The sequence below is a fragment of the Vicia villosa genome, linkage group LG3, assembly GCF_029867415.1.
Source record: "Vicia villosa cultivar HV-30 ecotype Madison, WI linkage group LG3, Vvil1.0, whole genome shotgun sequence".
In the NCBI taxonomy this organism is placed as follows: domain Eukaryota; kingdom Viridiplantae; phylum Streptophyta; class Magnoliopsida; order Fabales; family Fabaceae; genus Vicia; species Vicia villosa.
The window spans coordinates 37,366,717-37,383,028 of NC_081182.1; the positions used below are offsets into that span (position 1 = coordinate 37,366,717).

Genomic DNA, 16,312 nt, shown 5'->3' on the forward strand with positions numbered 1-16,312 from the left:
ATAAAGAAATAATTTGAAAATAAAATATAATACTTTCTTTATATATAATAGAAGAAAAAAACAAATAAAAAAACAATTAATATCATTTAAATAAAAACAATTATATAATAATAGATAAATAAAAATTTAAAACAAAAACTTAGCTTGATTGTATGTGGTTGAGTCTGTGAGATCCATGGTGGATTTGCGTTGTGGGACGTTGGATCTTGAGCTGGTTGGATCTTAAGGCTAGGATTAGCCAGTGCGTCGTATGCGTGCATGGGCTGCCAACACTAAATCTGTAAGCATTGTTAGTCATGGAAAAATAAAGAAACAAAACGCATGAGGCAGGAATCGATCCCCTGCCCTTGCGCTTGAACACCTTTAGCACTCGTCGCTTCACCACTGGACCACGCTTAGATTACTGTTAATGTCATGAACAACAATCGTAATATAAAAAACAAAGTCGCTAATTAAACTAAAAAAAAAGGTCTCACGCCCAGCTTCCCTTCATCTTCCTCGTTGGATGCTCAGAAACAACAACGTTTTTTATGTGTTTTCTTAAACCTGCAACCTTCATAAATTAACAACACCTAATATAAATTCAAGGTAAAAGCATGGTCCGATTGGAATTGGTGCCACGGTTTCAGTGATGCCATCGATTTGATTCAATTTTGCCTCAAACTAAAAAACCCAATTCAAAGCTCTGCAATCTAACAATGGCACTTAATCTCAAATTAAACCATTCCAATACGTTGCAAATACCATTACTAACATGAATACGTAATTAAAACATATTTAGGATGAAGGAATGAATGCCATCGATTAAGAAAGAAAAGGAGGTGCAAACCGTGAATACAGAGATGGTTTTTGCACGTTTGGATCGAAGGAGACGATGTGATTACGTCCAGAAGGCTTTCGAAAATTGATTATGAGGATTTTCTCGGCTTGAATCCGTCCCAAACTTCTCCTTCTCTCTCTCTTGGTTTCACGTTTTTTCTCTCGAGGATAGGGTATCGGCTGCAGCAAAAAAAACCTCCTCTACTATGATTTTTGTTGTCAATATATAGACGAGTGATTTTAGGTTTAAGAACTTGAATCAAATCTTGTTGATTTTGGATATTGGTGATTGATTGAAAATCAAATGCAAACTTCCCAATTTTGTTCAAGCCAATCTCTTTTCCAAATATTCTCACGTATTATTTCTTGCCTTGTGAATCAGTATTAATTATATTGACAACATGCCTCATATAATCTTTCCCCTTTCATTATGATTTATTTGAATTTTAATTTGATTTTCAAATGAATAAAAATCAATAACTAAAGAAATAAAATCATAAAAAAAAAGAAAAAGAAGTTGATTTACGGGCCTTCCAGGATGTAAGATTGGGCTTCTTCTTTTTGTACCTAAAAATATTAGTAAGAGCAAACAAATTATGCATTTTAAGAAAAAGGATAAAATATTAGTATAATGAGTTAAAATGATTTAATAGTTTTAATTTAAAATTCAATTTAAATTAAAGTTGAATTAAATATTAAAACTATAAACCTCAATAATTAGTGAAATAAAAATTAAAGCTATTAAATCGTACAGTGGAATAAAAATGCGTAAAATGAACACATGTATGAATTTTTTGGATTTTTTTGTATAAATGCAAATTTATGTTAATGTCCTTATGGAAGTATGCAAATGATATAAAAACATAAACCAGTAGAAATAAAACCAGGAGGGCAAATTTTGGGGTATGACAATAGGAATTTGGAAAAATCCGGAGTATCCATCCAGATAACAAAAATGTGAGTGTTTAGCTAGGCGTTCGAGCATTTGATCTATGAATGGTAAAGGGAAATGGTCTTTTCGGGTGGCTTTGTTTAGCTTCCTATAGTCAATGCACATTCTCCATCCAGTTTGGGTACGTTGTGCTACAGATTCGCCTTTTGCGTTAGTGATTACAGTAACTTCTCCTTTCTTTGGTACGACATGAACAGGACTAACCCATTTACTGTCGGATATTGGATATATGATTCCGGCTTCTAGCAGTTTTTGGATTTCCTTTTTAACCACATCGCTCATGATAGGATGTATTCGTCTCTGATGTTCCCTAGAGGTTTTACAATCTTCTTCTAGCATAATGCGATGCATACAGAGGGAAGGACTTATTCCTTTCAGATCTGATATGTTATATCCTAAAGCGGTTGGGTATTTTCTTAGGACGGTGAGTAATTTTTCAGTCTCGGTCTGTCCTAAATTGGCGTTAACTATAACCGGTCGGTTATGTTCTTCGTCTAGGAATTCGTACCTAAGGTCAGTAGGTGGTGTTTTAAGTTCTATAGCAGGTTTCTTAGGCCCAGGTATAGGATCGGGAGTCAATGCTAAACATTCACTCAGGTGGTTATCTTGATATTCCCCACGCCAGTTCTCATCTTCAAATATTGGCGGTATAGGAATTCTTAAGATCTCGGTTTCCTTATGTGGTTCGGATTTTATTTCATTTACACACTCATCGATTATGTCGGCAGAGCAGCATGTGTCAATTATAGAAGGTGCTTTTAGGAATTGGGAAAGAATAAATTCGATTTTCTCTTCTCCTACTTCGAAGGTAAGCTTTCCTCGCTTGACGTCTATAATTGCACCAGCGGTTGCTAAGAATGGTCTTCCTAATATGATCGGGATGTTAGAATCTTCTTGGATATCCATTATGATGAAGTCAGTTGGGATGTAGAATTGGCCTACACGAACAGGGATATTTTCTAACATTCCTACAGGGTATTTAACTGAACGGTCGGCTAGTTGAAGAGACATTCTCGTTGCCTTAAGCTCACCCAGATTTAGCTTCTTACAGGTTGAAAGAGGCATCAAGCTAACACTGGCTCCTAAGTCGCACAAGGCTTTCTCTATAATAGTCTTTCCTATTACGCAGGGTATAGAAAAGCTACCAGGATCTTTCAGTTTGGGAGGCATGTTATTTTGGATGATAGCGCTACATTCAGCGGTAAGTGTTACAGTTTCGTTATCCTCGAGTTTCTTTTTGTTTGATAGAATTTCTTTCAAGAATTTAGCGTATGAAGGCATTTCGGTTATGGCTTCTGTGAACGGTATGGTTATGTTTAGTTGTTTCAGAAGTTCTACAAATTTTTTAAATTGCGCTTCAGTTTTGGATTTAGCTAATCTCTGAGGGTAAGGAATTGGTGGCTTATAAGGTGGTGGTGGAACGTAAGGTTTCTCTTTTTCAGGTTCCACCTCGTTGTTGTTCTCATTGGCCTTAGCAGTTTGATCATCAGTTGATGTCTTTTTGGTTTCCTTTGGCTCTTGTTGTGACATGGGTGTGTTTTGAGTTCTAGGATCGATAGGTCCATCGTAGTTCGTTCCACTTCGTAGTGTTATCGCGTTCCCATGTCCTTTAGGATTAGGTTGTGGTTGAGCAGGAAACGTGCCAGCGGGGGCAGCAATAGGTGCTTGTTGTTGGGCTACTTGTGAAATTTGAGTTTCTAACATTTTGTTATGCGTAGCTAAGGCATCTACTTTGTTCGATAATTGTTTTAGTTGCTCGCTATTGTGGATGTTTTGATTTAGGAAGTCCTTATTGGTTTGTTGTTGGGAAGCTATAAAGTTTTCCATCATGATTTCTAGATTCGACTTCCTATGGGCGTTTTGAGCAGCTACAGGCGCTTTTTGATAGCCAGGTGGGACAGCAGGTGCTTGTCCAGGCGCGTACAACGCGTTGTTGTTCTTATATGAAAAGTTCGGATGGTTTTTCCATCCAGGGTTGTACGTGTTAGAATAAGGGTTTCCTTGAGCATAATTTACTTGATCAGATGGGATTCCAGTCAAGAGTTGACATTCGGCAACTGCGTGTCCAGTTAATCCACAAATCTCGCAGTTAGGTGCTACGGCAGCAGCGGTGGCTGAAGGAGTGATGGTTAAGTTTTCGATCTTTTGAGTTAAAGCGTCTACTTTAGCGTTAACGCGGTCTATACCACTTACTTCGTACATTCCTCCTTTGGTTTGGTTCTTCTCTAGAGCGGCTCGTTCTCCACCCCATTGGTAATGGTTTTGTGCCATGTTTTCTATGAGGTTGTATGCTTCATCATGGGGTTTGTCCATTAGTGCTCCGCCAGCAGCGGCATCTATAGTCATTTTAGTGTTATAAAGGAGACACCATAGAAAGTATGGATGACCAGCCATGGTTCGAGTCCATGATGAGGGCATAGTCTAAGCATGTCCTTGTATCGTTCCCAAGCTTCGAAGAGTGATTCGTTATCTTTCTGGGTAAATCCGTTGATTTGACCTCTTAGCATAGCAGTTTTGCTAGGCGGAAAGTATCTTGCTAAGAAAACTCTCTTCAATTCGTCCCATGTAGTTATGGAATTAGAAGGTAGGGATTGAAGCCACGCTCTAGCTCTATCTCTCAAGGAGAAGGGAAAGAGACGTAATCGAATAGCTTTGGAACTAACGTTGTTAGCTTTGACGGTGTCGGCATATTGCACGAACACAGATAAATGGAGGTTGGGATCGTCTGCAGGGCTTCTAGAGAATTGGTTCTGTTGGACAGCTTGTACCAACGAAGGTTTCAGTTCGAAATTGTTCGCCTCAATTGTAGGTGGTGCGATACTTGAGTGCGGTTCAGCGCGTGAAGGAGCGGCATAGTCTCTAAGAGGACGAATAGCAGCCATCTCTAACTTCGGGGTAATTTGGTTGAATTGATCAGTAAAGATCAGTTCCTGATTAATCGGAATTGGTGCTACTTCGGGAAGGTTGCGAGCTCGACGTTTGACGTTAATGAAACGTTCGATCTCGTTAATTCGTTGTATTAAATCTCCTCCTTGTGAACGAGTATTTGGCATACAATCGTCCAGAAAGAAAGGAAAGAATTGCCCTAGTCTCTACGGTGTAACAGTGAGTTACGATATCGACTTAAATAATCCCCGGCAACGGCGCCAAAAACTTGATCGCGACTTTACGTGTCTATTAATCTGATGACTGCAAGTGCACAGTCGTTTCGTGTAGTTTTAAAAGATATCGAATCCACAGGGACTATGAATCGATCTACCGTTATCTAAGGTTACTATGTAAAGCTAAGGCTACTAATATTTTGATTGTTCCTAAGGGAAAGTGATTGTGAATATTAAGAAATATAATAATAGACGGATATCAGTATGTATTTCGTTTAACTTAAGGTGATCCGAAGGTCCATTGGCTAATGCATAATTCGATTAAAAATCTTTATTAATTCAATTGATTAAAAATCCTCCTCTCAAACTTTCGCTCTGTTGATTCAGATTACTATCCTAACTCGTAATGTACGCTTTCGCCATCCCATTAGATTTTAGAAAAGCTTTTTGGAAACAACGTAATTAATAAAATGCTCGTTTTATGAAGTCGTTATCTATTTAAATCCCCTAATCTCAAACTTTCGCTCTGTTGACTCGGAACATGCTAATATCCCTAACGTACGCTTTTGCCATCCCGCTCGGGCGTAAAAACATTTTTTGAAAGTAAATAAGTTCCAATTAGTTTTAATACGCTTTCGCCATCCTTAAAACTAATGTCCTATGTCTACTATCCAGTTAAAGATCTCAAACTTTCGCTCTATTGATTTTAACCTTTGACCGTCTTAACCCCTCAAACTTTCGCTCTATTGGTTTTAAGACTTACTAATTAAATTAGACATATAAACCAAAAACAAGTGATATTTAATAAAATATAATTAAGCCAATTTATTTCGGATCCCACAGTTAACTTACTCTACAAACTGATATCTTAGTTAATTAGCCAGACATATTAATACGGTTAAGCATGCATAAATTAATTTGGTTTATAATAAAAGGCATGTTAAATGGCATATAATATATCATGCAATAAAGATAATAAATAAAGCAGTAAATGATAAACCTGAATAAAATAAATTGCAATTGAATCTTGAAGTATCGAACTTCCACCACAGGTTGGCTGGATCGTTCTTCGGAATTAAACGGACGGAAATTTAAAACAAGGAAATAAAAAGATAAATCTAACGTAAGGCTAGATTTATAAAAGGTTCACAACAATTTTCGGTGTAGAAATTTTTATGAGAAAATAAGATTGTTTAATTGAAAGCAGGAAGAAAATAGCAATCGCGGAACAATTTCGGCAGCACTTCGTTAGCAGAAAATCGGACAGGTTGAAGTGAAGTTTCTGCCTCTATTTATAGGCGAGCCTTTGCAGTTGAAATCCGTGAAATGAGGGGCTTTCTCTGACTGGGACTTGGAGACGTGCGTCTCCACTTTTTTAGGGGCTCCTTTGAACGACTTGAGACGTGCGTCTCAAGTGGAGAAAATTTAGGGAGAGTTGGAGACGTGCGTCTCCACTTGGTGACGTGGCAGGAAGTTGTTGGAGACGTGTGTCTCCTCTTGCTTGTGTGATTTGGGCCACGTGCAGATTTATATCTTCGTGGGCTTGGCTTGTACTTTGCACATTTGGGCCTTGTTTGCACCTCCTTTTCACTTCAGCACCCATTTTTCATCTTTTAGGCACAAATAGTAGTCATTTTAGCTCAATTTCCTTTCCTTTTCACAAATAGTCTCAATAGGATGATAAAACCTGAAACAAAGCAAATACTCGCATAATATCATAATAAAACAATATAATAAACGGAAAATGCTATAAATATTTATGGATTTCGAGCTAAATATACGATATAAAATCGTGTTATCAATATATACTCCTCCGACTGACACGTGTCCCACTGACATTTCAACCATCAATGCTTGATGTGAAAACCTCTTCCACTTCACACTCTACAAATAACTTTCCAATTCATTTCAAACACTTTTCCTCATTTTAACTTCTGGACATGCAAGCTCTTCTTCTTCTCTTTATCTCCTTCACAGAAAAACCCAGTTTTCATCTCAAGCTTATTGCAGCAATGGCGTCATCCACTACAATCATCAAGGAATAAACCTATCAATGCAGAGGCTAATGAAATAAATAACAGGAGGGTCGAAGGGACGCGCTTGGTTAAACTAACGACTAGTGATGAAGGACGAAACCTCCATCAAACCTTCACCAGCTATGTGATGGTGTTTGCTAAGCGCTACTACTATACTCCATCCATGGCTCCCTTCTCCAATAGGAAGTATGAAATTGAATGGTTTACAAGAAAGTTTCATGCCCCGGTCGAAAGACCAAGCAGCATAATTTGTTTCCATATGGGAAGCATTTCTTACCCTTAGGGTGTTACCACTTAGACTTTGCCCATGAATCAAATCACTTTTCTAAGCTACCAACCTAACCTTGTCGCTCGACAATTTAGCCTTATTCAGGTTCTGTCGAAGCCTCTCTTCGCCAATAAAAATGATCTCCTTCTTTACAATATGATCCATATAGAAGTTGTCATTAACAAGTATATAGCCAAATACTCAGGCAAAACACAACTTGCTCTTGTGGCGTTCAAACCATAATTCCTCTGCACTCATGAATTTGACATCTGGTGGCATGATTAGTACACTAAAGAGTTTTTTTGATGTTTCTTCGTTTACTCAACATCTTACCCAAGCTTTCACCTCTGTGTAGGAAAGAGTCAAGAAAGGTACTTCGACCCACATCAAGGAAATCCAAGCATTCCAAAAGTACTTTGAAACTACTTATCGGCTTAATGATTTTAGCCGAACCATTCGTGAAACTGACGTTACTTTAAAAGAAAAAATTACTTAGAAAATAGAGACTTTAAAACTTCCTTCGTACATTAAACCTGAACAACGGTACGAAGCAACTTTTCATATGTATCCTCCTAAACTCCATCTACTGCCAAGTGCTGAATTTAGTGTGACTTTTAGGCCTTCATATTCATATTGGTTCGTTTGTGGGGATATTGTAAAAAAACCTTCGAGAAGAATCACAAAAACGTGCCCTACGGGTGGTTCCGACTAAGCATACTATGGACAATTTCAAAGGGCACCTTCATATTGGCATAGAACATGTTCGCATAAAGTATCCAATATACGAAGGTGTGGAATGAGAGGTATTTTGACAAACCTCTTTCTTTAATTTCTCATCCCTCTCTTTACTTGTTATAATTGTGTTGGTTTTCTTTCAGCTGTAAAGCATTCATCCAAGAAGGTCACCTCCATAACTAGAAACCCCGTCGAAGCAAAATACAATGCCAATAAAACAACAACAACCAATGTATATTTCACACTTTATTTATTTTCTTTTTTATACAGTATCTTTATATTACTCCATTAACACTTCGATACATTCTTCTCCAGGCAACTAGAAAACCACCACCAATGCCTAAGAAGCGCAAACGAAAGGAACCTGAAGTCGAAATATCAGACTCTGGTGATGGTGATATCTCACCAATCACCATAAAACCTCTAAAGAAGAAGAAACAACAACCAAAGATCCTCAAGGATCTTGCTCAACCAACGTCGAAGGCTTCCAAGACTAAGGCGGGGAAAGTTGTTACTCTAGAGAGACTTAAGGTTGATCCTAAACCTCAACTTGAACAAAATCCATAACAAGCTAAAAGTAGCAACTCCAACCTCGAAACTGAAGGTCCCAAGGTAAAAGAATTTTCACCATGGCCTTTTTTATTTAACTGCTTTTCTTGTTTGCTTTTGACTTATCCATGCTTGGTTCTATTTTCAGGGTACTGTAGACGGTTATAAGAAGTCAAATGTCGAATAGATAGTCAGATAAGTCCTCCCGTTAACCAGCAATGATCCAACAGATCAACCAGACGTTGCTGTAACTTCTCAGCTCACATCTCTCAAAGACTCCAACAAGGGATCCATGGAAGAGATAGCCAAACTGGATGAAGTTGTTGTAACAAAACGTACAACTCAATTGAGTTGTACCCAGAATATTCATGATTACAAAACATATTCCGAAGATCTTCGTCATCTTGATCCTCTACATGATAATATTTTATTTGGTTCTTGCATAAAAACCCAATGTTGTTAGAAGATTTGTGACACCGGACCTTGTTCAAGTTTGACCTCTAGTTGCTTTTTCAAATACAAAAAATTGGCTTTTATGTTTAGACAAAAGCGGGTATTATCGGTGTTTTGAAACAAAAAACCGGATACATCACATCGGTACGCCTCACCATTGACGTGGGTATTGATAACATATTGTTGAGTAGATGCAATATTGTGTTTAATTTGTCGTTGGGGTATGGAGTTGTGTGTTTCAACCAAAATTAGTCGGGGATCAATTGTCGAAGATTGAATGTATCAGACAAAATTGTAAGGATGCATGCAAGTCAGGTAGAATGTCGCATGCTTTAAAAAATACACTTATGCACCATTTAAAATGACGCATCCCCACTAGGTCTGCCACCTAGTCTGCACCAGCGTGCATGACACTACCCTAGCTGGCACAATAGGCTGCCACATAGTCTGCTCCTCACCACTTGGACTGGTGCATTGGTGCATTTGTTGAATGCATGCACCATTTGACTTGGCGCATATGTGTTAACATGGTTGTCGTGCACAACCACTCAGCCACCTCATTTATTCCATTCAACTATAAATATGAACCTCGATTTGTTCATTTTCATCAACAACTCTCTTTTATACTCTCCGCTACAACTCTTTGCTACACTCTTTCAATTATGTCTCTTCTACCCATGGAAGATGATTATCGAGGAACAATTGAGAATATTGTCGCCTTTGTAAGTTTTTAATATGATTTACTTATTTTTTATACAAACTTTATTTATTTATCTATTCATTTATATATGTATTTTTGTTTAGGATGTATCGAGATTTAGGTTCTGCTCACACTCTTATATCGCTCCAAACCCGTTGACTGTGCCATATATAGAACGTGAGGGTTTCAGACATGTTATTAATATATAAAACTGCACCATTGATATGAAATTTATACTCGCATTGTTAGAAAGGTGGAGACACGAAACACACACTTTTCATCTTCCAATAGGTGAATGTACTATCACAATAGAGGATATGTACATGTTATTGGGTCTTTCGGTCGAGGGTAAGGCTGTTAATGGATCGATTCAACAAGTGAATGCCCTCTACGAGGAAATTTTGAGAAAAGATATGATAGATGGGAGTAGGTCGAGGGGCCAAGGTATTAACCTAAAGGACCTCAAAGCGTATTATACCTCTCTTAAGTTAGATGAAAATTCACTCGAGGATGCTAAAATCCTTAAAACAAGAGTTTATATTATGATATTATTTGGAATCCTCTTATTTCTCGAAAGTAATGATAATAGTGTAAATTTTATGTATTTGAATCTATTTAGGAACATTAATAAAATAAAAGGGTATAGTTGGGGTTCCGCCGTTTTAGCACATATATAATGCAATGTGTAAAAATGCCAAAAAAGAAACATACTTTTTATGGATGCGTTTTCTTGCTTCAAGCATAAGATTGGTGGAGAATGGAGTCCCTTTCCCCTTCAACAACAACATCTTCAGGTTCCCCTATGCGACAAAGTAAGTATATAACACTCTTTCAATTTTCTCACTTTATGCGAAATAGTTGTAAATAATTTGTATTATCTCTCTTTGCTTTAGATTTTATGTACGAGGGATGGATTTTAGCAAGAATATTACACGAAATGTGGACCAGATGATCACATTGGATCATGTATTACCACAAAACTATACATCTTATAATAATTTTTTCTATGCGGTTTATTTGGAGACCAACCCCGAGGATGCAGCAATTTGGACTGCAAAAATTGTGATCATTCATTTCAACATTGTGGAGATGCACCACAGTGACCGTATAAAATTGCAGTTTGGCATGCATTAGGAAATTCCGGCTAACCCAACGTGTTTGTCACCATGGCATCTCCTTAAAGTCTACGCTCAACGGGCTTATAACAACTGGAACGAATACGCTCCAGAATGGTGCAAAATGTGGAAGAGCCCGAATGTTAATGTCCTACAATTTCCTGTCGCACACTAGAACCAAATAATGCAACACAGATGAGTATATGAGTTAGCACATATCAGTTACTACGCCTCAAATGTTTGTGTCCAACCCGAGGTATTTGATCGATCCACGCACACGAGTTGCATTGTCATTGAATACACAACAACATTACCAACAAACATACACCCCTAAGAACAAACCTAACACACTTACACAACTCAACCAACACAACTACGACATCGATCCACAAGCACCCAACCATATCACCATGAATAATACCAACATATGCCACACACTCAAACTCAATACCAAGAATATATATATATATATATATCATACAACCAAAATCCCATGCGGGTTCATCCGCTACTCACCTTAGCCCCGGGCCTAGGCGAACATGCGAAATATTCTCCAACCAACCCAACATACATGCAACTAGGGGTGGCAAAACGGATCATCCGCCCCGCCTTATGCCCGTCAAAAAAAGAGCGGGTTAGCGGGCGACAAGCTTGTCCGCCTATTATTTTAATAATTTATTTTTATATTTTTTTATTGATTTATAGATTTTTTTATCTTTCAATAAAATTTTCCACTTATTTTTTAAAACAATTTTTTTATAAAACATCTATTTAACAATGTTGCATATATTTACAAATAAATGTATAAATTAAACCATCAAGAATTGGAATGACTAGAATTAACTAAAAAGAATACAGAGTTAAGACGAGATAGATTGAACGAATAGACGAGACGGGCTTTGGCGGCGCGGTAAATTTTGGCGGGGCGAGCATTGTTAGACGGCGGATTTTGACAGAACGAGCATTGGTGGGTGGGAAACCTAAAATCTCAACCCAACCCACCATTTAATGGTGGGTGCGCGGGTCGGTTTGTTGGGCCACCGCCCGTTTTGCCACCCCTACACACAACCATCCCATCACCATAGCCCCCACACATATATGACTACCAAACTCCACAAAATCCATAGCCCCCACACATATATGACTACCAAACTCCACAAAATTTATTTTCTTTTTACCCCCTTATTATACTGATCCGATAGATTTCATGGATTCAAATCGCATTGATTTCGCGGAACTCTCAACCCAACCACAACATAAAATTCATAGAGGACGAGTTACTATGAGAGAATAGGGACAGAACAATTAGGTCTTGCAGTAATTTATATTCCCACAATATAATCGTTTATTTAAATTATTATTAATTTTTAGTTTTATTTTTAAATGTTTTTTATTATTTAAAAAAAAAACTACTTTGCACATAGATGACTTTCTAGGACATGCATATGACGCATAACATACATATAAATTTTAAGTGTATGCGCCATTTCTTCAACTTGCACTCTTTAACCAATTCTAAAACGACTTGCACGCTTTAACAAATTTTAAAACATAATTATTTGCGTAAATTTTTTAACACCTAATTATTGATGTATTTTAATTCCAATACTTGGTTCTTGGTAAAAAAAATTCTACTATTTAAAAAAAAAAAGTTATCCTAGCAAATTTCAATTTTGTGTGACCTGATAATAAATAAAAAAAATCATGCATGTACTATACTGTTTAAGAAAATTTATAAATAAAAAATCTACTTTTAATATAATAAAGTACATGACATATGAAATTCTTTCAATATCCCTATAATCACCAATTTGAGGGTGATATTCGGGGACATAGCGGTAATTGCATCTCCTTTAATAATTTAATTAATAGATAAATTTTTTCATCATTTAATAACCTTTCAATTGTCCATTTTATTTTCCATCATTAATACTGTTGTGACAACTTTGTATTGGAATTGTGGAAAACTTCCATCATTAACGAATTTCTAGAGCCATTATCTTAGCCACCAAAACACTCTTTTTGAAAGAATCAATATGCAGCATGCGTCTTTATGAACCACCTTGGAACTGCAAAAAACAATTTAGCTTCTTCACCATCTTATCCTTCATCAAAACCCTTCAAATTCTACTCTCATTAACCTATAAATTATGACAAATGATTTCGACCCAGGTCCAAAGTTTTCTTCAACCATTCCTTCATTACGTTAATGCTGTTGTTCGTCGTGTTGTCCCTCCATCTATTTTTTTTCATGTTTTTCTTACTAACCGCAACTGCATACAATCGATCTTCTGCATCTTAAATATTTGCAGCATGCTTGCACAATCATAGCAAACTCAAAACCGGATCGGAAGCAAACTCAGCAAACAATCGTAACAAAACCAAATCTGAAGCAAACTCGGAAACACAATCATTGCAAAACCAGATCTGAAGCAAACTCAACAAATAATCGATTGGGATTCTCAGTTAGAAAGTTTAGATTTTTTCACATTTTCTTTAGTCAATATATTCCTTCACCATTTTGAAATTAGATTTTGATTATTCTAATGACGACTTTCGCTAATCACTACCTGTTTTCAATCTGCGATTTCTAAAAACATTTTAAGTCAGTAACCATATTTGATTTGCGCATGTTGATATTTTTTAATTTTTTTTACCCTTATATTTATCGATTTAGATATTTTCATCATAAAAAAGGTTGAATTTTGATACATTTTCTTATGTCAATAGATTGATTCACCATTATGAAATTAGTTATTGATTCTTCTAATGATAACTTTCACTCATCACTACCAATTTTCAATCCATGATTTCTGAAAATGTTATACACCGGTAATAGTATGATTTTCACATGATAATATTTCCAAATTTATTTTACTCTTCTATTATGATTTTCACACGTTAATATTTTTGAATTTATTTTACCCTTCTATTTATTGTTTTAATTTACCCTTCTATTTATTGTTATTTCCATCACCAATTTCCCTTAAATCTTAACTTTTTTAACATTTGATTTGTGAAATAAAGTCTAAATCAATAGCTAAATTATACTGTTATTTTTTCAATAAACACCACCGATTACAAAATTTCTGCAAGCATGAATATCAATAATTAAGAATTTTAAAACGGGTTATTTTTAAATTTCTGCAATATTTTTTAACATTTTTTTATATGATTTTTTATTGTAAAGTTGTATACTCAATTGAAGAAAAATGTCTTGCAAATTCGACTATATTAAGGATATCAATGATTCGATGGCGACATAACGTCTTGCTGCTCATATTCTTGATGTATGGATTGTCATTAATAGTAAAGGTGTTTAAAATGGGTGCAAATGTATCATACAGTTCATCATTTTTTTTAATCATTTATGACTTTAAGAAATGTTTACTTATAAGTGTAATTGTGTATGACCATTGATATCCAAAATGCATGAATGTTTGTAAATCCCACCTGCAAATGAGCACCTTTTGTTGTATTTATCAGAAAAGTAGTTTTGCTTTTATTTTTATTGTACTAAAAAATATTAATACTTTTTATTTTTTAGAAGGTTTTAGTATTATTTTGTGCCTTTTATATTTATTTATTGTTTCATTCCATATATGTTTTCAGGGCTAAAAATAAGTCTTTTCAAGGTGTATAAATAAGTCGCTTTAATTGTCTTTCCATTACTTTTATTTTATTGAAAATTGGTCATTTTAATTATGTTTTTATCACAAATATATTGCAAATTTTTACATTATACATTAACATGATTTATCATTAAGTATCCCAGGCATTAGCGGGAAATTTATGACAAAATTAATATATTATTTATTTTCTAAAAATATCTCAATGTATATAATTGATATGCATTATTTTGTTTAACAATGGCTATAATGGATCAATGTATATAATTGATATGCATTATTTTGTTTAACAATGGCTATAATTGATAGGTATTATTTCTATAAATATACCAAAAATAACTATGATCAGATTAATATTTTTTTCAAATTCATTTAAACCATTGAAATCTTTTAATGATTACACTATAGTTTTTTTTAATCCATATATGGTAACCTTTCAACTATTCATTTTTTTCCATCATTATTACACGCGAAAAACTTTTTTTGGAATTGCGCAATCTTCTTTGGAATACTGCAAAACCTCTTCCACGCTTTTTCTATATAATTATAACTATACATGATTGTGTTCATATGATAGATGTTTTTTAATCTTATTTTTAAAAAAAATTAAATTTAAATAAATTACTTTTTTATAATTATATATCTATATATATATATATATATATATATATTTCTAAAACTTAAGAGATTCAAAAAATTTTAAGATTATAAAATCGTATCATTTGAATCATTAAAAATGTGTAAAATCAGATCAAATAATAATAAATGTTCTATATTTTTCTGACAATTTATTTTTAAAATTGAAAAAATCAAATGAATCAATAATAAATCTCCATATAAATATATAAAAAAATTTATGTGTGTTTATATTAAGGGAGCATAGTGCATATTTTAAAACCGTATTCTTAATTCTAAAATAATTGTCTTATTTGTAAAAGTATCTCTTCACATTTGAATTGGTCCCTTAAACTGACTTGATCCCATAATTTATATTTTAAAATAATTCATTTAACAATATTATTATTTTTTATAAGATAATGAATTAATTATTGAATATTTCCTTTTTCATTGCAAGTTATTCCATCCATCCATTATATAGTAATGATGGCTATCCATAGTAATGATGGCCTATAGCGTGCATGTGTCACTAGCGTGGTAATAAACTCTTCATACAATGTTTAACTCTTCGTTTTTCTTCCCATTAAATAAAACTATTTCTTTGTTTATTTTATTTTATATAAAAAACTTCTCTAAATGTAATTTGAGTTGAGTATGTGGGCTAAACCGCCCTGTTTAACTCGGTCCACGTAAATCCATAAATTAATCGAATTTAGCTTTATTTATCTGCAATTATTAACATTTTCTAAGTAGCAACTAAAAAAATAGGAGAAATTTGCATATAACGCAACACAAAATATTTATTCTACTTCTCTAACTATAATGGGTTAATTATGATAAATGCTAAATATAATAATAATATTTAATTTTAAAAATTATTTTATTATTTTAATTTAACTTGGATAATAATTAGAGCTAAGTATGCAAACCGACCCGTCCGTTTAACTCTATCCGCATAAATCCGCAAATTAAACGGTACAAATTAGTATGTTCACAATTATTAACAAGGTGTGATACGCGGTAACATTTCAAAAAAATAGAATAAAATGTTCAAACATAAAATATTTATTCAAATTCTCTAACTATAATGGATTAATTACAATAAATACTAATTATAATAATCGTATTATAATTAATATTATAAGGTTAAAGATAGAACTGTATATTTCTTTATTCCTAAACTCCACATACAAATACAAAAACAAAAAGCTAATAATTTCAAACAAAAAATAAACCACATTGTGCGACGTGCGAACGTGTGAAATATAAAGTATTTAATTATCTAGGTTGTATAGTCTTTTTAACAATGGAAATAAATGGGTGAGATATTGATTAAA

At 34.5% G+C, this 16,312-nt stretch overlaps 1 non-coding gene across 1 annotated transcript; it reads left to right on the plus strand.

Annotated features, from left to right (window-relative positions):
* The first annotated feature begins 4,171 nt into the window (after positions 1-4,171).
* LOC131593748 (small nucleolar RNA R71) lies at positions 4,172-4,278 on the plus strand. Its single transcript, XR_009281129.1, has one exon. It is a non-coding gene; the product is annotated as a small nucleolar RNA R71 (small nucleolar RNA).
* The last annotated feature ends 12,034 nt before the right edge of the window (positions 4,279-16,312 follow it).